The sequence below is a fragment of the Anthonomus grandis genome, chromosome 4 (genome assembly GCF_022605725.1).
Source record: "Anthonomus grandis grandis chromosome 4, icAntGran1.3, whole genome shotgun sequence".
Taxonomy (NCBI): domain Eukaryota; kingdom Metazoa; phylum Arthropoda; class Insecta; order Coleoptera; family Curculionidae; genus Anthonomus; species Anthonomus grandis.
The window spans coordinates 16,652,331-16,676,227 of NC_065549.1; the positions used below are offsets into that span (position 1 = coordinate 16,652,331).

Sequence of the window (23,897 nt, forward strand, 5' to 3'; positions counted from 1 at the left end):
AATAAACCAAAATTTCTTACATAACTGAATATAGCTAAACGAAAGTGAGCCGAAACTATCTTCTAGACTTCTAAAGGCTAAATAGTTTTTTTTAACTCTTTGAACGAAATTACACTACCTGTCAGGGATCGAGTTAAGATACTTTAAAAACTATTAACTTACATTATCTATGGGATGCTCTAAATATATAACAATATTCATTAATAAACGTTGAACCAATACCACAACAATTAGGCATACACCCTGCCCATCATCATCAGACCTCAACATATCCATCCAGACATCAAAATATCCAAACAATGCCGAGGCGGTGGCCGAACTTTCCCGACCGCAGCCGACATCAGCATCCAGGAGCCGGATTCTGAAATCCGCCAACGTCCGACGCCTGAAAGATGCAGTTTCAGTTGAAATTCCAGCGGCGTCAGAGGGGCTTTCCAGCATTCTGGATAAACAGCACGTGATTTCCAGTTCTTATATACGATACGTGATGAACTTTTATCGGTGTGGTGGGTTTTAATATTTTTGGCGAGTCTGTAGGTGAGGTCGGTCAGGAAGAATTGAATTTGTTTGAGATAGAGTGGGGTAAGTTTGAAAATTATATTTCGTATAATATTTAAGAATATTAGAATTAAGATATTATAAAACTACTTGACTAATAATAATAATAATAATAATAATAGTTTATTAATGGTGATAAGATACAACTATTTTTTTGTAGAAATATTTAACCATTGACAATATAAAAAAAGACTTGATGACATATATTCACATTTGTCAGAAATACTTAAAATAAAAAAATAAATAATGCAGACTCAAAGTTCTAATAATAAAAATTAAAAACATTACAAAGGTTGACTATGTAAAAATATTTTGATTTTATTTAAAAATTAATTTAAGGAAATGCTTTCCGGCAGTAAATTCACTTCCCTACACATTCTGGCCAGTGGCGAATTAAATGCATAGTTGGTTCTGAAATGTGACTCATGAAAAAGACAGTGAACGCAAAGCACCCTTTGAGGTACAGAGAATCCAACAACATCTAAAAGCTCTGGCGTGTCAGTCAAGGACCTTACAATTTTATAGAACAGAACGAGATCTAAATAAATACACCTAATTTTTAATGTTAATAACTTTATCTGCTCATTTATAAAATTTAATGGAAAATCAAGCGTTGAGGCAACAAAACGTTAAAAATATGTTTGAACCCAATTTTGCATTTGTATACCTCATAGCTTGAAGACCAGACCGAAGACGCATAGTCCAACACCGATCGTACAATGGAACAGTATACAGATTTCAAGCATTGTACACTATTAAAATCTGCAAAAATGCGTTGAACAAAACCAAGAAGCTTTATAGCACGGCCCGATATGTGATCAATGTGCAAGTCAAAACGAAGTCTTTGGTCAAAAATAGCACCAAGGTCTTTTATATAGTCCAAGTGGTTAAGTGTTGTATCAAAATTTGTAATCATACATAAGATTAGTTTTCTTTTTTGAAAAGCTAATTATAAAACATTTAGCAAGATTAAGTTGCATACAATTCAGATTACACCACCCAGCAAAATCATCCAGATCCCTCTGCAAAGCCACGCAGCTAGTGTAGTTTCAAAAACTTTAAAAATCTTTAAGCCATCGGCAAATAAAAGTAACTGGCTTGCAAATATACAATTCTTTATGTCATTTACAAAACCATTAAAAAGGTAAGGTGACAAATGAGCGCCTTGGAACACTGCAGAGGCAACATATATGTTAGAAGACTCGAACTCCCAAATATTCACCTTTTGAACACGATCGGAAAGATAACTACCAATCCATTGCAGAAGAGGTCCATGATCTCCCAAGCCCCCAAGTTTACCCAAAAGCAATTGATGATTCATCCTGTCAAAAGCCTTGGAGGAGTCCGTATATACGGCATCTACCTGACATCGTCTCTCCAAGGCCCCTAACAAGATCTGCTTATATTTATTTATTTCTTTATTTAAGTACAAGGCTCTCCTACAGATAGACTAAGCAATTCAATAACAGGAAAGCACAAAATATCTTATGAATTTAAATACAAGTAAGCGCTTTGCCAAATATTACATTTTCACCAAACCTAACAAACATACCAAGTAACATAAACCTAACTACCTTATTGAATAATATCTCTTATAAACAATAAAGAAGTATCTATACACATGAATAATGACAATAGGAAAAATAGGACAATATTTATCGTTCCTTGCGAAATTAGGTGGAATTTCTTAAGTATCGCTTAAATGAAGCCATAATGGAGAAAAATATATCATTATTCAAGTTAGTTTCTTGAAAATTATTAAAACTACGGCCGCATCTAAACAATGGAGAGTTAGAAAAATAGTTTGAAGAATATCTTGAGATGCTAAAGATCGATCTATTACGCAAAATATAAGAATTAACGTTAATACGAGTATATAAATTTTCCAGACAGAAAGAGCAGTCTATTAAATAATTTTATAAATCAAAATTGTTTTTACGACTCTCTAAGGGCTTCATACCATAAAACTTTAAGTTATTATAGTAAGTAAAAAAAATCTTTGTCTATTAAAGCGGAAATTTACTATATTTACAAACTTGCGTTGTACCCTTTCAATTTGGACAATATATTTGTGGTACATCGGATTCTAAGCTACTGTTGCATATTCTATAGTAGGTTTAACGAATGCATTGTATAATAATATTAATGATGTTTGATTACTAAAACTCTTTGTAATTCGAGATATAAAACCGAGAATTTGTAGAGCTTTATGAACAATGTTTTCTATATGAACGTCGAAGAGCAGTCTGGAATCCAACGTCACACCTAAATCGTTAATAAACTCTACATACTTCAAGATAGTGCCCCTGAGATAGACATCACATTTGTTTTGTATCTGAGATGGTTTTCACAATGATTTTCAATGACATTTTTCTGAATTAATAAATAATTTATTTAAGGTACGAAAATCTGGTAGCCTCTTAATTGTTGTAAAAATTTTTAGGTCATCTGCATATGCAAGATATTTACAGATAGAAAAACATTTACCAATGTCATTTAAAAAGATTGAGAACAAAATCGGTCCCAAATGAGAACCTTGCGGTACTCCTGAAGTTACGGTTGTACAAGAAGACTTTACTCAATTTACGACAACGTACTAACAGCGATTCGTTAGATAACTTTTAATAAGTTTTAGTAGGGCCCCGTGCATACAGAAATTCTCCAACTTTATATGAAAAGTGTAGGATGATGTACCTTATCAAAAGCCTTGAAAAAGTCGGTGTACATGGCACAAGTTTGAAAACCCCTCTCCATACTTTTGCTTGTACTCTGAATAAATGGTATTGAGTTGGTCATTACTCATCTTTTTTTGGAAAAAGCCTTATTGGTTAACATCAATAGCTTCTTTGACCTTAAAGAATAATTATTTTAACAGCAAAGATTCAAATAGTTTACCAAAGTGATTGAGTAGGGAAATAGGCCTGTAATCCCGTACGCGTAATTACTATCTATACTATTGTGCAGAGCCAGTTAGCTCTGTAAAAGAGTAGACTTAGTAATAGAGAAGAACGCAGTTTTAAGTATTTCTAACCATACTAGAGTGCAGCGCGAGGTAGATAGGTAGTAATTATTATACGCTTAGTGTGTGTACCCCTAAGTATACTCGACTACAGATCACGATTTATTTTTTGACGCGCGAAGACTTGCTGTGATTAATATTATTCTTTAGGTGCATATTTGGTGCCAGGATTGTACACATGTTTATCGGGGAATTTTTGTTTTTTGTCAAGGAGCCTTACCACTAGGCCAGACGGACTTGTGATAACATTTGCCGAAGCGCGTTTCAAATCATAAACGTAATCGTGACGTAATGAGTGACGTATTTGCGTACCTGGACCAAATTAGAATGCGGCACGCTAGCGTGCCTTTAGTCACTTCGTATTATAAACGTAAACATAACCTCTTATTAATCTAATTTTTTTTATACCGACTAGTGCAGCTGTGAGTGCTCTTGTTTATTTGTGTTGATGAATCAAGTTATTAGAATGGATAAATATCCAAATAATATTCAAAAAATCATAGACTGTGAGGATGTGGTTCTTAATAACAGTTATGAAAATGAAAATAATTATTCCTTAACTATACGAAGCAAAAAAAAAGTGATGAAGAGGAATTATCTGACAGTGAGTGGTGTAATAACAGGATTAATAAATTTAGTACCATAACCAGCACGAACTGGATTGTGAGATATACATTTCCTACCCTTCAAAAATACCAGTATAAGAAGGTATTTAAATGTCACCATAGCAGTTTCAATAAGGTGAACTGCAATAAAAGAAGTGAGAGCAGAGTTAGAAATAGAAACTCTAAGGCAACTATTTCATTTTTATTTAAAAAAATTAACAAAAATATCATAAAAAATGACGATTTGCGTAATTTTCATTGGAAGGGATTAAATATTGTTATAAGTGTAAGTGTTTTTTATTTTTTTTTTTCTACCGGGCATAAAATATTCACTTTACGCACGCTTTTTATTTCATAAAGTTGACCTTTTTAAATACAGTGCATAAATCTGACGTATTTTTGACAACAAGTAAAATAATAAGTTAAGTTTCTTCCTAATTTTAAACAATAAATTAACAACCATAGGCCCTGGAATAAAATATTTTTCTTTGTTGCCATAGAAACAAGGCATTTTCAATAGTAATTTTTGACGTGACGTCATATAATTTTTTTTTCAAATATTTCTTTAACAAAATTGCAGCATTAAAAATTCCGAAACCGTGCTTCCGAAAACTTTTTATTGATAAGTAAGATGAATTAATTATTATTTCAGATCAAATATAAACACACTCATCAGATACAAGTTGCTGAGGCATTTAGTTATTTGCGCCTAACAAATAAAATAAAACAAATATTCTGGACATATTTCAACGAAGGCATGACACCATCTTGTGCAAAATCCTACCATGAATTAACACTTCAAGAAACTGAAAATGAAGAAAAACTTGTGAAGGTTATTTCAAACCCTCAAATTAATCCTAATGAACGGCAAATTTATAACTTGCATGAAGAATAGCGGTAAGTTGCTTCCTATATTATGTATACTGGGTGTCCCACAATTATTAACATCACAGGCTATAACGTTTTTATTTTTGTAAAGATAAAAATTTAAAAAAAATGGGTTTTTAATAGTCATAGGACTACTACCCAAAATTATTTTTAAAAAACTAGTCCTGACAAATTCATTCCCTAAAAACCACTCCAACTTTTTTCAAATTGTTTGTAAATAATGGACATGTAAAAAGTGAGATTTAAAAAGCAGAAAGTGAAAGAAAAAACATAATATTTGTATTTGTATATACAGTTGCTTTTTTTCAATATGTTTCATTTTAGGAAAACAAATTTTGGTGGACGAGATAACCAAAGTATATTGACAATTATTAAAAAAAAAATTAGAAGCCTATGAAGATTTGGGAATAAAAGTCTATATAAATGAAGAACCATTGATAATTGTGTTACTCACCCCTATAATGGCCAGAGCTCATGAGAGAGAATTTACAAGTGAAATGGTTTTTATTGATAGTAGCGGTTCTTGCGATCAAATGAATTCCTGCGTGACCTTTGTCTTCGCTTCACATAAAATTGGGTCCATACCTATAATACTATTCCAAAACAACTATCATCAGATGACCGGAAAGACTTAGCTAAATTGGCTATGGGAGAGGACATTGATACAACTTTTTTTGAGAACATGATGGAAACCTCTTTTACTGACAATGAAATATCATGTTTCACTCAAGGTAACAGTTTACAACATGAAATAGAGGACCTTCCATCAAGTGCTATTGCTTTACAAATATCTTCAGTGATTGAATCTTAGAGTATCGATATGAAACGTGAAATTGCTATGCAAACGTTGAGTGATAATCTCCTGAATATTGTTCAAATAATGAAAAGCGAAAATACCTTGAAGCAACAAATATGATAATACGTTTGAACAAGTCATTGGAGAGGATTAAAACACCTGCAGAGGTAATGACTTTATTTTCAAAAATGAAGAACATTCGTCGACCAAAAACAATTAAAGTGCAACCTACTTCAATAAGTCGAAGGACTCAAAGACCAGGACTGACATCTGGATCTAGAAGAATACAAGATGAGAGGCCTGCTAAAAATGAAATTACTGTAAGAAAACGCAAACATGTTCGATCATTAAAGGATGTTATATCTGAAAATAGACAAAACGCAAAATCTTAATTACTTTTTTTAGTAAACATATTAAATACTTAATATGTTTACTAAAAAGCTTTAATTTCTTCCAACACCCATTCATTATTCAGAACTAGTGTCTGACATAAATATCATGCAATAAGAGTTAAATGTAAAGGCACCTTTAAAGTTTGTCGGTATGTTTTCGAGACACCCTGTACTTATATATTATACATATGATGTAAAAATGTAAATAAAGATTTTAAAATGTTTTAAGAATTGTGATTAAGTACATACACACAAAGACATACCTATTATAAAAAATATTTAAGTTTTTTATACATTATATGTTTAAATTTTTTTATATACTTTTTATAATTATGTCTTTAAGTACACATGCCGCGTCTTGTCGCCTTGCAATAATTGAAAAATAATCGGGATCTGTGGTCGAGTATATTTAGGAGTATGAAAATAATACATAATGCCAATTACACATTTACTATCTGTACTACGGCCCAGAGCTGGCTCGCGCTGCACTCTAGTATGGTTAGAAATCCTTAAAACTGCGTTCTTTGCTATTATTAAGTCAACTTTTTTACAGAGCTGACAGGCTCTGCACAATAGTAATTACGCATCCCGTACAGAAGTTTCTTCTCCAGACTTAAATACTGGCACAATTTGAGCTGTTTCCTAAATATTGGGAAAAATGCCGCTGGATAAAGATTGATTATACAAAATATGCAAAGGCTTCAAAAAAAATGAAGGAAATCTGATCCATAGATATAAATGCGGATTTAATGTCATTTTTGTCAATATTGTTAACTACAAAACATTCTTGACATTGAGTAGGCTTAATTAAAGTTGGTGTATCGGAAGGTTCAAATACTCCACTAAAATACTTAGAAAAAAGTTCACTAATGTCAACACAATTCGAAACTTCCTGATCATTAAATGTCATTTCTATTGGAAAGCTTTTAGTGTTTTTTTTTGGTGTGAAAAAATTACCAGAAATATTTAAGAATATTTAAGTCTTTGAGAATCTTTATTTCTGTTTTATAAATATAATCTTTATAATCATTGCGCATATTAATCTTTACTGTTTTGCGTAATTGTGAAAAGTTGTCGTAATCAGATTGTCTTCGGTACAGTTTCCACATTTTATGTGCCTTTAATTTATTTTTAATTATGTTGATTATGTGTTTAGAAAACCATAGAGGGTATTGTCCCTTATTGATCTTAATTCTAGGGATGTGGTTAATAACAATGTTATCTAAAACTGTATAAAAATATGCAAGGTTAATATTTACATCTTTAGATGAAAATTATTTGTCCCAATGGGTAGAAATAATAATTTCATAGTTTATATGCCAGCAAGTTGATAACATTAGAGGGACCAGGAATAAATCCATGTTGGGCTGTAAAAAATATTCTTAAAAGCCGGATAAATTTTCTAGTGAACAATATGTTCAAAAATTTTTCCAGATAAGATAGAGAACTTAGAAATACCCCTATAATTTTCCACATTTGTTTTGTCTCCACTCTTATGTATAGGAGTAATATGAGTTACCTTCCAGATATCAGGAAATACGTGTGGATAAAGATATATTAAATATTTTATATAAAATAGGACAATATTAGCATACATAGCAAACTAGATAAAATACACTAGCAATTAAAAAAAAATAGGTGAAATGCCATTCAGTCCAGCCCCCAACTTATTGTTCATATGCGATATTGCATTAAACACATCTATAGGGGTAATATGTAATGAGTCCGGATTAGTGGTTTTTAGCTACTTATAGGACCGCGCAGTACTGGGTGTATTGCAATAGACAGAGAAAAAATATATCCAAAAAGCTCTACAATATCTGAAGGATTTCTGGCAGATGAATCACCATAAAGTGAAGACTATTAAATGTAAAGATTTTTTTAATACTAGTAAATCTAACCATTTTGGCTTATTATTTTTTCTATAGGATTTTTAGCATTTTTTTTCACAAAAGTAGCATTGCCAAGTTGTGAGAGGTAATTGAAATATTTGGAAATACAGCAAATATATAAGATGCAAATAGAAAGGCTCATAGACCTACTGTTTAAAAAATTAATAAATGAACAAACATTAAAAATAAAAATAAAAAAATAGAGAAAAAACCTAAAAGAAAAAAAGAACAGGTTAATTGAAAATCCAGAATTAACAACATTTAGATGAATTTACCGAATTAATAAAATTCCTAATAAAACTATTAAAGAATTTGGAATCTATTCTAAAAAAATATTTTTGACTCTTAACAGAAAGCAGCTGGTAATAAAAATACTTATTAAATCATACTGAAAATAATTATGTTGAATGTGTGAAGAATGCCGTTTGATTCATAGAATAGAACACCAAAGGATGATTACTTCAGTCCAAAGGATGATTACTTAAAATTTCTGATTAAGTCTATGGAAACCTACTTGAAGAAGAAAAATGAATATCTGATGAAGACTATGATTAAAAGCTAAAGCAGACCTTAAAAAAAAACAAAAAAGAAGAAACATAAAAGTTCTTAAGAAAAAACTAGAATAATTTTCAAATAGTTAAATAAAAATTAAAACTAACTAGGTTAAAAGACATTGTAATTTATTAATTTAGTTATTTATTTGTATATTGTTCAACAGTAAAAACGAATTACAAAACAATATTTAATTTACGAGAGTAAAACTAATAAGAACTAAAATAACAAGAAAAGAGAAAAAATAAATATAAAATGCAAAATCAACATTATGCCTAAGCCAAAAATTGCCTAACAATAACACTCAGTTGCTTAAGAGTAGAGAAATGCACATCACACAAGTGAAAAATATTTTTAAAATTTGTGGTCTAAAAGCTCCGTTATAGAAAGTTATAAAGAGTCGCGAATGCATGCATGATATTCAAAGGTCTAACATCAATAATAAATAAAAAGAATCAATTTCGTTATGAAGGAGTCTGTAAATAAAATTAAGAGATATAAGTGATCTTTTGAAGTCCTGTGAATTAATGTTAAATTATCGTGACAAAATGGTATTATCAATTTCGCGGATAAACACCACTCTCTGTAAAATGCAAAAACTTGAGGAATCTTCTTTGGACACCTTCTGGGGCATCAATATGGAGCTGGTAGATAGAATAACATAACATCAGCAATACTCAAGCCTTGACCGGACCAATGAGTAAACCATTATTTTAAGGGATTTGATATTTGTAAATAATCTGCAATTTCTCATTACGCATCCTAAAACTTTATTTGCCAAAGATACACTGTGTGGAATAAAAATTGAGTATCAAAGATGACACGTAAGTCCCCTATACTTTTGCAACGCCCTAGATTTTCATGATCAATATTATAATTGTAAAACAGTGGTTCACTCTTTCGAGTAAATGTCATGACTTTAAAATTAAAATTCATAATTACACATCACTTTACTCATAAGTATTTAATTCTAGTTTGTTGGTTATACACTATTCATGCAGAATATTTAAATGTTCTTAGAGAAAAATATTATCACCATGATTGTTAGTTCTTTTGTACAAACTTAAGTTATCAGCAGAAAGCAAATATTACATGCCAAAACATGGCAAAGATCATTAGTGAAAGGCAAGAGCAACAGTGGTTCTATGTTTGACCCTTGGGGTACCCCACACGACGCCACATACAGGTTGGATTTAAAACCATTGTATGTCACAAATTATATCCGTGATGGATACTTAAATAATAGGATAAGAGATTTATTTTAGGCACAACCAAATGATCAATCCGATCAAAAGCTTTTGAGAAGTCCGTATACACCACATCAATCTATCCGGCATCATCAATTCTATCACTCAAAAACTGGGTCAGTTGAAGCAGATTTGACATTAAAGAACGCTGAGACGTAAAGCCATGCTACTGTGTAGCAATAAGTCGGTGAACCGGGAAAGATGAGGTTGTATAGGACACTGACAAATGTCCTTGCAAAGCTGCAAAAACAGAAATTGGCCTGTAGTTGGCAATGTCAGCAATCCTTCTCTTTTTAAATATTGTGCATACCTTAGTCAGCTTCCAACAGGAAGGAAAAGTGCAGGTCTTCAGAGACAAATTGAAGAAAAATCTAAGAAATTTATAGAAAATGGCGCTACAATCTCTAAGCAAGAAGCCGAGTATTTGATCATGGCTTGAGCTACACTTGTCCTTCAGTTTCTTAAGAGCATCCTCAATATCCAACTCAGAGAACTCTACAATATGTAAGGCGGAATTAGTTATTGTATAAACATCTTGATTAAATGACAGAAAATCATTATTATTGATAGCATATACACTTTGGAAATACGATGCAAACCCATTAACTATCTGCTCTGGGCTTTTATACCTTCCCGCACTGGCATGCATTTTACCCTATTCTTGAACAACCCTTTTTTTGTACATAGTAAAATAATGTGGTGATTGGTAGATATGGTGGCTTGAACATCAGTTGTGTAGGATTTGTCGCAAGTATCTATCTGAAATTTAACAAGCTTTCTGCACCTTTTAAATTTAGTAAGATGATAATTACTACTTGATCTTTTATAAGCCCGATAGTATTTTTCTTTAAGTTTAAGGTCGGAGGAATACCAGGATGGAAATTTCTTCTTCCAGGAAGTCATAAAGGCAGGTACTATGGCCAATCTACATAAAGGAAGCGAAAATTAGCTCTCCTAAATTTATAGGATTTGCATGAACTACTTTTTGCCAAATTATTGAGCTTCACCATGCTCAAATCAAAAACCGTTGACAGTGCAGAATGATGATTATCCTCAACCAATAGGGGCGTATTTTCATGAATTACTTGTCCTTGTATGTTAGAAAAGATAAGATCCAACCTATGTTTGTTAGCATTCAATACAGCGTTGAATTGTTTTAGGTCAGTAAAGTTTTCAAATGATTTAAACCTTTGAGCCCTGTTATCAGGTTAATCAGTATCAAAAGAGAGCATATTAAACACACCCATTACAGGAACATTTCTGTAACCATTAGGCATATGGGAAAACAAATCTATATATTTTTAAAAAATTAAGGTAGGAGTTTGGGATGGAATGTAAATAACAAAAATGTAAACTATAAAATGATCATTAAGGTAACACTTACAATTAATTAAGTTAGATATGGAAGAAAGGCTACTAACATCAATAATCTCGGTTCCAATAATGCACCACCACCTCTCAATAGACCATTTTCATCAAATTTTCGGTCACACCTGTATGTATTATAACTGTCAGGGAAAAGTTCACTGCTACTTACATCATCAGACAACAATGTTTCTACTAAACCGATGACATAAAACTCAGCAAGGCAAGCTTGAGGCTATAGGTAGTGTTACCAAGTTTGCTTCGGAGTCTACTAACCCCTACATACTTTGGCCAAAAAGAACTAGCGTACAAGATATCCTTTTTATCCATTGGAGCTACTACCAAAAAGTTTTTCAACCTATAATCTTTCGTAGGTATCTCCTTTACAAAGATGTCACTGCTTTCTAAATCCTGCTATTAATATTAAGCCAAATCTACCTATCGTCACCTTCAAAATATTTACCCTTGTCCCCTGTTCCCAAATTTTTCCTTTTCCTATTCCGCCCCTGGAATAATGTGAAGTTATTTTCCTTCTGGTTGTTACTTTTTGTTTTTTTTATTTTTTTTTGCAGAATTGCGTTTGCACCTCGTTGCTTTTGCCTCCCCTGTTTTAGCTACTGTAATAATGGTTAGGCATGCTCCTTTTTCTAAACTAATTATGTCAGCATAACTAAAATGGTTCTAGTTAAAGAAATTAATGATAACACTGTGAGTAATGAAAGAATTATTTTAATTCAAATAAGAAAAATAAGAGTTGAGAAACTGGCTTATAGTATCAAAATTGGATCTGCATAGATAATAGTAAGAAAAAAATATCATATGTTCCATATAAAAGACCAGAAACTTAACCAAAGGAGGATTAATAAAGATTTCTGATTAAGTTTATAAAGTCAAAGGTGAAGGGCCTGGAGCAATCAAGAGATGAGGGTTTTTAAGGGAATCTTAATAGTAAAAGAAGATAGTGTATACATTCACCTTTAAGCATTAGACAGCAAAGCATGTGAAAAGGTCAGCAGCAAAAATACAAGAAAGAAAATATGTCACTGATGAAAAAACGACAAAAAAAAAATTTATTACAAAATAAGAACTGAAAAACATTAAGAGGATAAAGGTTTATTGCTCTGAGATCATCTTAAGAAGAAACGAAGAGAATTAATGATTAATTTTAAAACAGAAATTATGATCAAGTAAATTAAAATAATTAGAAATGGAAGGTAGGAATGTTGCTTCCTATTTTAATTTAGAAATGTTAGCAGTAAGTGGAATTATTGCACTTTCAATCAATGAGGAAAACAAAAACTCTCAGTAAAGAAAAAGTTATTTTATTTTGAAAGAAAGGTTTTTTTACAAAAATGATTATAATATAAAAACTGAACCTGCAGCTCTAATCTATCCAAAATGAGAACTTATACATTTTTATATAAGAGAACAGAAAAAGATAAAATATTTATTTATATTAGATAAAGAAGTTCGTACAAATTATCAGTCGGAAATAAAGCAACAAGAAAAAATGTCATATGCTCGAAATAAAAGACCAGAAACTAAAGAAGGATTAATCAAGTTTTCTAACTAAGTTTATTAAGTTATTAATAAACTTAGTTATTAAGCCTGAAACTCGTTATTTTAAGCCTGATACATGGTTTAAAAAATTAAAAAGTTCTAAAGAAATCCTATCATTAAAAGAAAATGAAGGATTAATATCCATTTACACATTAGATAGAGAAAATCGTGAAAAGGAAAACGTAGTAAAAATATAAAAAACAAAAAAAATATTTTAAGCCCTTCATGAAAATTACCAAAAACTAGGATTAAAGGAAAATTGTTGAAGGTCTTTGAGTTTATGGAAGATAACCTGTAGAAAAAAAAAGAGGCAGAAAGTAAGAACACCTGATTAAGCCTTCATAGCCTTGGTTGATATATGGTTGATAAACTTAAAATCCAGTAATGTCATGGGGCATATGACTTATAAGAAAGGCTTATAAGTAGGACTAAAGGAAAAGTAATAAAAACCTTTAATTAAAGTCACAAAACACAAAAGATCTAAAAAAAAGAAAAAGAATTAATGACGACCTCTAAAACAGTTAAATAAAACTTAGTTTAACCAAATTTAAAGACGTAGAAATAGAATATTAGCATGCTTCAGTACAAGAAGATCGTTTTTATATTTGAAATGATTTATATTAAAGGATTTCTTTTTAATTGTTACAGAAGCATATGAAAAGGAAATAATAAAGTAGTTAGAAACATAATAGCAAAAAAATAAGATAAAAAGTGTCTATTTTTTACAACAACGGGCAAAAAATTCAAGAAATATTTAACACTAAAATCGAATAAAATTTTTGTTGCGGTTACAGTTGAAGGAATTGCGATACAAAACCAAAAAAGCATATATGTCATATATTGATCATTGATGAAAGAAAATGAATCGACTAATGAAAGAAAATATTATATAAATGAAATAACCACAAAAGTAGTATAAATATGAACGAAGAACCTAATAAAACCTAATAAATCAAATGAAAAAAAAATTAATGGACTAAAATACATAAAAAAGTCAATTTTTTATGTATTTAACACAATAGATATTTAGTTACATATATATGGTACCTAATATATACATGTATTATTGATCAGAATTAGTTAAGACAGTTATGCAAATAGACTTCAATGATATACGATAATTATGCTAATCTGTGTGCGGATATACTCAACGTCGAATTGCATATCACAATATAAATTATTCTTTTTTGCTTTAATTAATTTTAAAACTTACAGTGACTTACACAGTATAGTTAAAAAATATTTTAAAAACAATTTTTTCTTATTTCTTATAAATTTTTGTAAATATTTCCTATAAATTGCAGTATTATGTATTTTTATAAAATATAAAGGATGTCTTTGGAACTTTGTCATGAAAATATACATTCTCAGATAGCCCTACATCAATGTCCAGATATGTCCAGAATATCTCCTATATCGTTTAGACTTCTTTAAAAATAAACTACATGATAAAGTTTAGAGTGTAAACTTTATTAAAAAAAGTACTATAAAATTATAAACATAGATATTTCATTCTTAACTACAAAAAATAAATAAATTATAAAAAATAAATTCTGTTAATTATTTTTAAATTCGATTATTAATTAGCAATTCGAAACTGATTTTTTTTTAAACTTGTGATATAAATAGTGTGATGTGTATAATTATTTTTTTTTAAATATTTACAATTAAGATGACTTATTCCAAAATTCACATTTTGTTAATTTTTTTTTCTAAAACATTTAACTAATTTATTTTAATATTTTTATTTCAATTATTTTTTTTATATTTTAGTGAAGAATGTTTTAAAATTTATTAGTTTAAAACAGTTAAAAAAAATATTTTTCTAAATATTTTTGTAAGCTTAAATCACTTTTGGATATTTGAATTTATTAATTTTTAGCACATAATTTTATTCAATTTGGTTGTTTGACTTCTAAATTTTTACTTAAATCACCAAAGCCTTTGGTTTTTAATTGCCTATATAATTTACTAATTTTCAAATTTTATTTTCAAACCACTAACAAGAGAATAAGGAAGAAATATAGATAATAAAACAAAATTATTTTTAACTAAAAAACATAAATTTTTTATCTTCATATAAAGGATTCTAGAATAAAATAAAAAATTATAAAAAACAAACATTATTTCTCGGTTTTATATTAAAATTATTATTTAAATATAGTGACAAATATTAAATTTACTAATATAAAACTAATTAGTATATAAATACCTCAATAACGAATATATTATACCCACCTAATCCCCTTAGCGAATCTAATAAATCAATTTAAAGGCGCTTCCCTCAGTAAGTATTAGGTAAGTAATCCTTTGTACGCTGGAGCAGAATAAGCCACAACAGCTCTTATTAAGGTTTAATTAAAACTTAAATTCATTGAACAGTCGTTAGAGCTTACTCTTATTTGAATAAAAAAATTAAAATTATAAGTCAATTATTTTAAAAATATTTAAATTAAATATTAATATAAATACATATATCTTATTTTATATTTTAGTCTTGATAATATACAAGTAAAAGTAAATTTTAATACGGATTTAATTTCCTTGGGCCAAAAAAATAACTAGGAGGAAAAAAAAATAAAGACCCTTTAACATAACTAATTTTATTCTGCATGGGATCATTTTGACCTACCTTTATCCTTAATTAATAAGTAATTTAAAAAAAAATATTTAAAACAATTAAACCAAATAAAACGGCTAAGAGCTGACACAATAAGCATAATACATAACTCGTTAGATTTTTTGGGCTCTTAGATACATGATCTAATAAAATGAGATAAATAAGAGTAAATTAAGGGGCAAAACTCATCGCACAGTTCAGTAGAGTCATTAAGTCATATGTGAGTTGAATAATGTTCAAAGTATAAAAATGCTGACGAATTATCGCTATTCGCTTTTTTTCTTCTTATACTACAGCTTTGAATAGTTAAACATTGCTACAATTAAATCATTTACTTCTTAAGCCAGGTTACCCGGTGTCTGCCAATGTTCCGCTTTCCCCTGATCTTTACCTAGAATATTAGATAGAGAAGTGTGTATAACCTTTCACTATATGAGCCAGATACTGAAGATTTCTGTTTTTATAGTCTAATGATTTCATGTGTTTTTATAATGTTTCACGTGCACTAGTAATTTTACCGGTCCAGAGAATACGAGACATTCTACAATAACAACATATTTTAAGCGCTTGTAGTTTGTTCATGTGGGTTTTAGTGAGGGTCAACTCCATATAAAAATAATTTCTTAATTTTTATAAATATTGATCTGATTGTCTCTATCTTTGTCCTTACTTTTTATGTCGGCACGTTCCCACAAACTCAATCTCTAGATTTCCTTAAAAATAGTTTCGCAAAAGAGGTTAAAATATAGCAGCGGTGATAGGATCCAATCTTGTCTTACATCACGACGAACTTCCATTTCTTCTCTTGAATGATTGTCTGACATTCTATTAGCTCTTTGTCCCCAAAATAGATAAGTAATTATTTTGACATTCTTTAAGTCAACATTTTTACTAATGTTAACAAGCAGCTAATGTAACTTTATCAAAAGCTTTCTCGAGAGAACCCTTTTGGTTTAATATAATTTGTATATATTGGTATAATATAATCTCTTGGTTTGTATCGATACAGTACTGGAAAAGTATAGAACCCTGTTTGGTTAGCTGGATAGAGGCCATGCTCTCGAAACGTCGTGTATTTGCCCAGCTCAACAACGAGATTGTCGAAACGTTGCCGGCTAGGGGCTGTCCGCAGGGAGGAGTATTATCCCCTACCTTGTAGTGCCTTGTGGTCGACAGCCTGATAAATCTTTTAAACAAAGCTGGCCTATACACACAGGCCTACGCTGATGATCTGGTAATCCTTTGCCCAGAGAAAGACGCCGTCTGAATGCGGGGCCTTATGGATAAATGGTGCCTCTCGGGGGGTCTCAGGATTAACCCCAAAAAAGCAGAGCTCTTACTATTCACGAGGAGACGTAACTTCGGCACGCCCCCTGTTATATCTCTAGGTGGCGTGCAGCTGCATTACTCCAGGACAGTTCGATTCTGGGAATCAAGTTAGATCCCAAACTCTCCTGGCACGATCATGCAGACACGAGAATGAAGAAGGCCACCTGCGCGCTATGGGCCTGCAGGCGGGCTTTCGGCAATACCTGGGGTCTGTTTCCTAAGATCCTCCACTAAATCTACTCGCGCATTGTGAGACCTCTTCTCACATACGGGGCTATCGTTTGGTGGCCATGTACGGAGAAAGCTAAAATTCGTGCTCAATTGGACAGAGTCCAATGTCTTGCATGTCTTAGCATAATGGGTTTCATGCGGACAGCGCCAACTAGAGCGCTTGAGACTCTGCTGAGCCTTCCGCCTCTGGACCTCGTCGTGCAATTCGAGGCAATGAGGACTGCGTACAGGCTATACGTCCTCGGCGAACTACGTGCTGGCGAGACCGGTCACGCAAAAATTTGGTCACGGGCCATACAGGAATGTCCTCTCCTTCTGATGGGCAGTGACTGCATGGCTCCAGTGACTGTGGACTGCGAGGGATTTGTGACGCACATTGCAGGCAGAGAGGAGTGGCAGCATTCCAACAGACTCATTGCTAAATAGGGGAACCAGGTACACAGATGGCTCCTGAATGAATAATAGAGCTGGATCAGGGCTTTGTGGTGGGATCTCACATACTAGTAGGGCATACTCGCTGGGGGAGCACGCCACTGTCTTCCAGGCCGAAATATTCGCTGTATTAAAATGCGGACAGAAAATCCTAAGCTGCGGACACCGCAATACAGTCGTATCAATATGCTCGGACAGCAGAGCTGCCATTAAGGCTATCACGGCCGCAAAGGTAAGCTCCAAGCTTGTACTAGAGTGCATAAAAGTCCTGAAAAAACTGGTACAGGTTGGATGCAGGGTCCAGCCCGTCTGGAATCATGCAGTTAATAAGGAAGGTTAAGTAAGAAGGTTAATGGGGCCATGCAGGTAATAAGGAAGCGGACTCTCTTGCCAGACTGGGATCCGCGGATGTGCCGATGGGGCCGGAACCCATAGTTGGTATCGCCAAATGCGTTGCGGTCGCGTTAATGAAGGGTCTGCTGTACAAGTGGACCCACCGAAGATGGAGTCCCCTGGTATGAGACAGGCCAAAGCGCACATAGCTGGGCCCTCTGCCTGTCTCACCAAAAATCTACTACGCCTAAAAAGACGCGAAATTCGGCTAGTGACAGGTCTTTTAACGGGTCACTGGCACTTAAGAAGCCATCTCCATACTATCGGTATTGCAGACATCCCGGAATGCCGATGGTGCTGTGAGGAGGATGAAACCGTTGACCATGTAGTCGGGGAGTGCCCAGCACTCATGCGCGCCAGATTCAAATACTTGGGTAACACTTTCAGTGTACCGAGTGACTTTAAATCCTTCAGACCAGAGAGCCTTATCGGTTTCTCTAAGGCCGTTGGGCTCTGGTAACCCCCGGTGGGGCATGACGGGTCCATCAGGAGACCTACATGCACAACTGCTTTGGCAGCCCATTGTTTCGACAATTCAATTCAAGTATAAAAAAGAACACATCTTAAAACCTAAGATGAAATGAAAAAAACCAAGTCGTAGGCGCGGTTGAAGTGAGAAGTTGTTCACGAATCTTCCCTATTCCCTATAGATACACCCTAAGATAAGTATACACACCCTAAGATACGTGTCTCTCTTTTAGACGATGACTCTCACTCATAGCGACAATTTTATTTTAGGTCCAATTTAAGAGTCGAAATATTTAAGAGTTTCAAAATCAAATTTTAAACGAGGTCGGCGAAGTGAGAAGTTGCTCACTGCGCTGGTTAAATTATTTGTTGAGAATTCTTGACCAGCATCCGTCCGCATATAAAATATTGTTATCTTAATTTCACTTTTTTTGATTAACGAGAGATATACACTGGCCTGCAAAATTAACTGGACAACGAAAATTTGGTTCAAATTCAATCCTTTATAACTTTTTCAGTATTGCATTGATTTTGATATTTATTTTGCCGAATTATAGGCTGTTTTATTGTCATAATTTTTTCATATCGAAGATACAAAAATTTCCAACGGAATTGTTATTATACAGGGTTTAATAAAAATTCGAAACTTTTTAACACTCTGTGGAAAAAAATCACAACCGAATACTGATTCTTTTTGCTGCATTTTCAAGCCCAATTTTTTCGTAACAACTTGTTTTTTTATTCATTCCGATATCTGTATTCCTAAAGAAAAAACACTGGCCTTAAGGAAACTGCAATAAGGCTTTATTGGCAACAACATTTAAAAAAAAATATGGTTAACGGTGGTACTCTCATTCCTTCTGGGCTCGTCATATTAAATGGTATCGCTTACGCAGCAGCTCCTAAACACACTTTTAAAAATAACTTAAAAAACCCTTCAAAAAACTAAAAAATGTATAGCAAAATTAAATTTGCAATTTGTTGACAACAATCTTTTTACCATTTCATGGTCTCATGGAAACTTCTACATACTTCTTTTGTCATAACAGCCAGCTTTGCAAATTTTTTCAGAAACAAATTCTTGCTACCAAAGCATTATTATATTGTTTCTTTTTGAGCCAGTGCTTTCTCTTTAAAGATACAGATATCAGAATGAATCAAAAAACATGTTGTTAAGAAAAGATGGAGTATAAAAATGGAGTAAAAGGAATTGAATTTGAATCAAATTTTCGTTGTCCGGTTAATTTTGCGGGTAAATGTATGTAATAGTTTCAATAAAACCTTCTATTCTTTGCCACTTTCTTACATTTTTATTTGAATTAAAGCTTTTTTTTATCTAAAATTATAATTTTAACTAAATTTATCTAAAATAAATTAATTAAAAAAGTTTCTTTTCTAACATAAATAATGCCCTTACATATGAGCCTTTTAATGAGCTAAATTAAAAAAATATATATTTTATCCATTGCTTTTGTTTGTCTCCACCAAATAATAATAATTATTATTCCGCACCGCAGATACACAAAACCCGGCAATTTTCGAACTTTAAATAAATACGCACATACTGTTTTTTAAAATTCAATTCGGTTCTATTTATTATTGTTCATTGGTACACAAATTGCATTTAACCGCAGAATCATTATGACATAACGAGGGGTTGCAACTGGGTAGGCAAATAAACGTAAAATCCCCATATAAATATAGTTTGTTGTACGGGGGGCCAATTTATTTATTTTCAAACTGGTCCAGCCGATACGAAATTCAATTCAGCCGAATCGAAAATGAATTCGTCCAGATTTCGAAAGCGACGCGTTTGCGGTATACTGTAAATATTTGCCTAAAGTGTTTTTGCATCGATTCGGGTAAATATTTGTTGGTGAATTTTTTATACTTTTGAATCTGTATGGATGCTCTATTGGAATAATTGTGAATATGATAACAGAAAAACTATTTATATGCGTTTTTCAAGGCATAACATTTATTTAATATCAAAAGAAAAATAAGGGACGGGCTTTTTAAAAGCTTAAGTTATTTTCTTTAAAAGTTTGATGATTGTAACATACATTTTAGTTATTTTAAAGTTGTTATAATATAATTGTATCTGTATAATTAAAAACATTTAACTTACTTTATTTATTTATTTATTTTCATAATATTCCTATAAAAAAAAAATACAGCAATATTAAACGTATCCTAACCATAAAAAAATATAACAATTAATGTTAGTAAGTCAAGATTAGATAACTAATTTGTAACACGGTTATTCGAAAATAAAGAAGAAAATATATATATTAAATATACTTTGGTTCAAGTATTTATACCCATTTTTATAAATTTGAACTTAAATGCAAGCCATGTAAGTAAAATAGGCCAATTAAGTGAGTTTAAATTCTCTTAAAGCTTTAGACAGTCGATTTAATTTGAGATTCTGAAATAAAATTTTAAATATATATAATGAATTGCCAGAACTTTATGATTTTATAAATATAATTTATGAATAACATGAAAAAGGAAAAAGGTCCACATGTTAACCTTGTGGGACTTCCAATGTCACTAAATTTGTAAACTGAACCTTTCACTAAGGTAACTACTCTGATATAAACAAACTGAACCCTTTTACTTAGTAAGATAAACTCGAAGGCCTTGATAATATAATGAGTGATATAAAGTAAAATTTGTAGAAAAAGATTTACAATATTTGAATCCGTGGTGCTCGTCTCAAGCTCATCAAAAGTTTTTTTGCACTGGCAAGTTAAGTATTCATTTAATATTTTACGGATAGCGGACAACATAACCATCGGTCTATAATTGTTTACATTATCTCTGTCACCACTTTTATATACGGGAGTTATGTAGCTGTCCCACCATTTATCAGAAAAAGTTTGCAACCTCAAAGATAAATTAAATAGGGTTTGCAGAGATTTAGATAAACTGTATATACATATTTTTAGGACTGATGTAGGAACATTATCAGGTCCATAACTCAATTTATCTTTAAGACTGTTTATGGAATCAAATATTTCAGAAAGTTGAAATTGAAACAATGGATTATCAACAGTGTTTTTTACAGAAAAGTTGAAGTTATTGCAGTCAATTTTATCAGAACGATTTACACTTGAGAAGTGGCTCACAAACAAGTTGGCTATTGGCATGATTTTTGTTGAAAGAGTTTACATGGGTCCAAAACTATTTAGAATCAGTTTGAATCGCTTTATCCTTAAAAGAAATAATAGAGCATATAGATGATGGAATAAAAGCTTGCGCTGCATCCAAATGTTAGAGAACAAAGTATAATCAGCAGCTGAGTGACTATATTTGAACTTAGCATGAGTAGCTTTGTTTGACAAAACAAGTTTTTTGAATTCTGTTTACCAAGATGCCTTCATCAGGTGAGTAATCCCAAGTAGCCAATACATTGAAGTAAATTGAAGTATATGGAACCAAATACATGAAAGATTTTAGGCAAATAAAATTACTGGTACCTCTAGGTGGCTGTTTTGAGTGGGCGCCACGGCTAAATAGTGAACAAGTCCTCCGAGGAATTTGGTAGAATGTATGCCCCACCCGAAACACATGAGCCAGTACCATGGTCCACCTGGACAAAGAGATGCTTAATATTTAAGACTTCAGATTTGATTAGCTTAACTTTAAAATGGTTTCGCACTAGCATCAGGATTCCACCTCCACGAAGCTAAGAAGTTGTTCTTAGATTACGATTAAGTCCAAAAACATTGTAGGCAGAACTTGCTAATTGTTTATCAGAATAGTCGTGATGATGACCAGGAGTCTTCCAGAGTGATCACATTATAAGCGCATTGTAATATTGCGCTACGAAGTTGAACCAGGCATGCCACCCCAGTTCTGATCGGACGTCTCCGAACACTCTTATTTTATCACAGATATATGTGGGTAGTTTTAATTTAAAAATAAATACATACACACTAAACATAATCCTTTGCCTCACAGACATCATATCTAGCACACTTAACATATTAATAACAGGAGTGTATCGATTGTATTTTAGGATTAGTCTCATTGCTCTATTTTGAATTACTTCAAACTATTTCACTTTGTATTTAGGCAGGTTAAACAATAATGTGGAGCAAAACTGCAAATGGGGAACAGCAATGGCATTATATAGCAGGAGCTTTGTATGCATTGATAAGTTTTTTAAAACTCTATTAATAAACCCAACTTTCTTGGAAAATTTTCTCATGGCGTAATCTGCATGTCCGATAAATTTCAAATTTGCATCCAAAATTGTACCCAAATACTTTATTTCTTTTTCATAAAAAATACTCTCCCCACTTACACTGATATTCACATATTTATTTGATTATTTTTCGATTTTTTTGTATAAAGGCAAAATTTAGATTTACTTGTATTTAAACATAATTTGTTGACACAAAGCCAGCTGAAAATTTTGGTTGTCACTATTTATATCAGTTACCATCTGATCAATATTGTTTCCTATTATATAAATCATTGTGTCATCTTTAAATAACACAGTTTTGCATTTTTGTATAACTTTTACCATATCATTTATATATAATAAGAACAATAATGGACCCAAAAATGTTCCCTGCGGAACACCAAATACAACATTAACAACCTGAGAGAGACTATTCTCATAATTTTCACGTTGGATTATGCAAATAAGATTCAAACCAGTTCAAGACATCACCTCTAATTCCCTATTGATTTAATTTATATAGCAGAATTTCTCTGTCTATCGTTTCGAATGCTCGTTTAAAATCTAAGAATACCGCTAAAACATATTTATTATTATCAATGGCTCTGAGAAAATTATCACATATATTAACGACAACAGACTCACATGAGTGACACTCACGAAAACCAGACTGATTTTTAATAATTATCGAGTTTTTATTACAGTAATTTAGGAGTTGGTCTTTCATACATACCTCAAGGAGCTTTTCATAGACAGGTACCGTAATTATTGGTCAGAACTCATTATGGTTGATGGTATTTGGTACTTTGGGAACAGCAACAACAGTAGACAGTTTCCATGATTCCGGGAAGACTCCCATGATTCCGGGAAGACTCCATTTTTTAAAAAAGTGTATAATAGTAACAACATCCAAGACACGATCACCGACAGCACAAGATACATCACACAAGACTTGCTTAGATATACCATTTTCTCCACCTCCAACATTTTTTAATTTAAGAATTTCTTTAATTTTTTTCATTAATACTTAACCAAACTTGTTTACTAGGCTAAATAAATAGTTTACTAGGTTCAGGGGCTCTGATACCATTATTTATTACATTTGGTGACTGTGGGATGTTGGTGAAAATAATGTGTATACTTTCTATAAAATATTTATTAAATTCTTGTGCAATGCTTGCTTCACCGTTTGCTAACTAACTTCCCATTGAAATTGATTTGTTTGGTCAAAATATGCTTTTTACCTGGTAGTAGAGTTTTAAGATTTTTCCATAATTCTTTAGGATTATTGTTTTTGTTTTCGTCTATGCATTCTGCATAAAATGTTTCTTTTTCTACTCTAATTTTGTTTACAATAA

The 23,897-nt window shown here is 31.9% G+C and overlaps 1 protein-coding gene across 2 annotated transcripts in view; it reads left to right on the forward strand.

The window, feature by feature from the left end:
• The first annotated feature begins 411 nt into the window (after positions 1-411).
• The window catches only part of LOC126734915 (uncharacterized), a 401,529-nt gene continuing 378,043 nt past the window's right edge, over positions 412-23,897 (forward strand). For both annotated transcript variants that reach the window (XM_050438755.1, XM_050438754.1), the window contains exon 1: positions 412-582. The gene's annotated coding sequence lies outside the window, so the exon portion shown is untranslated. The remainder of the gene's footprint in view (positions 583-23,897) is intronic.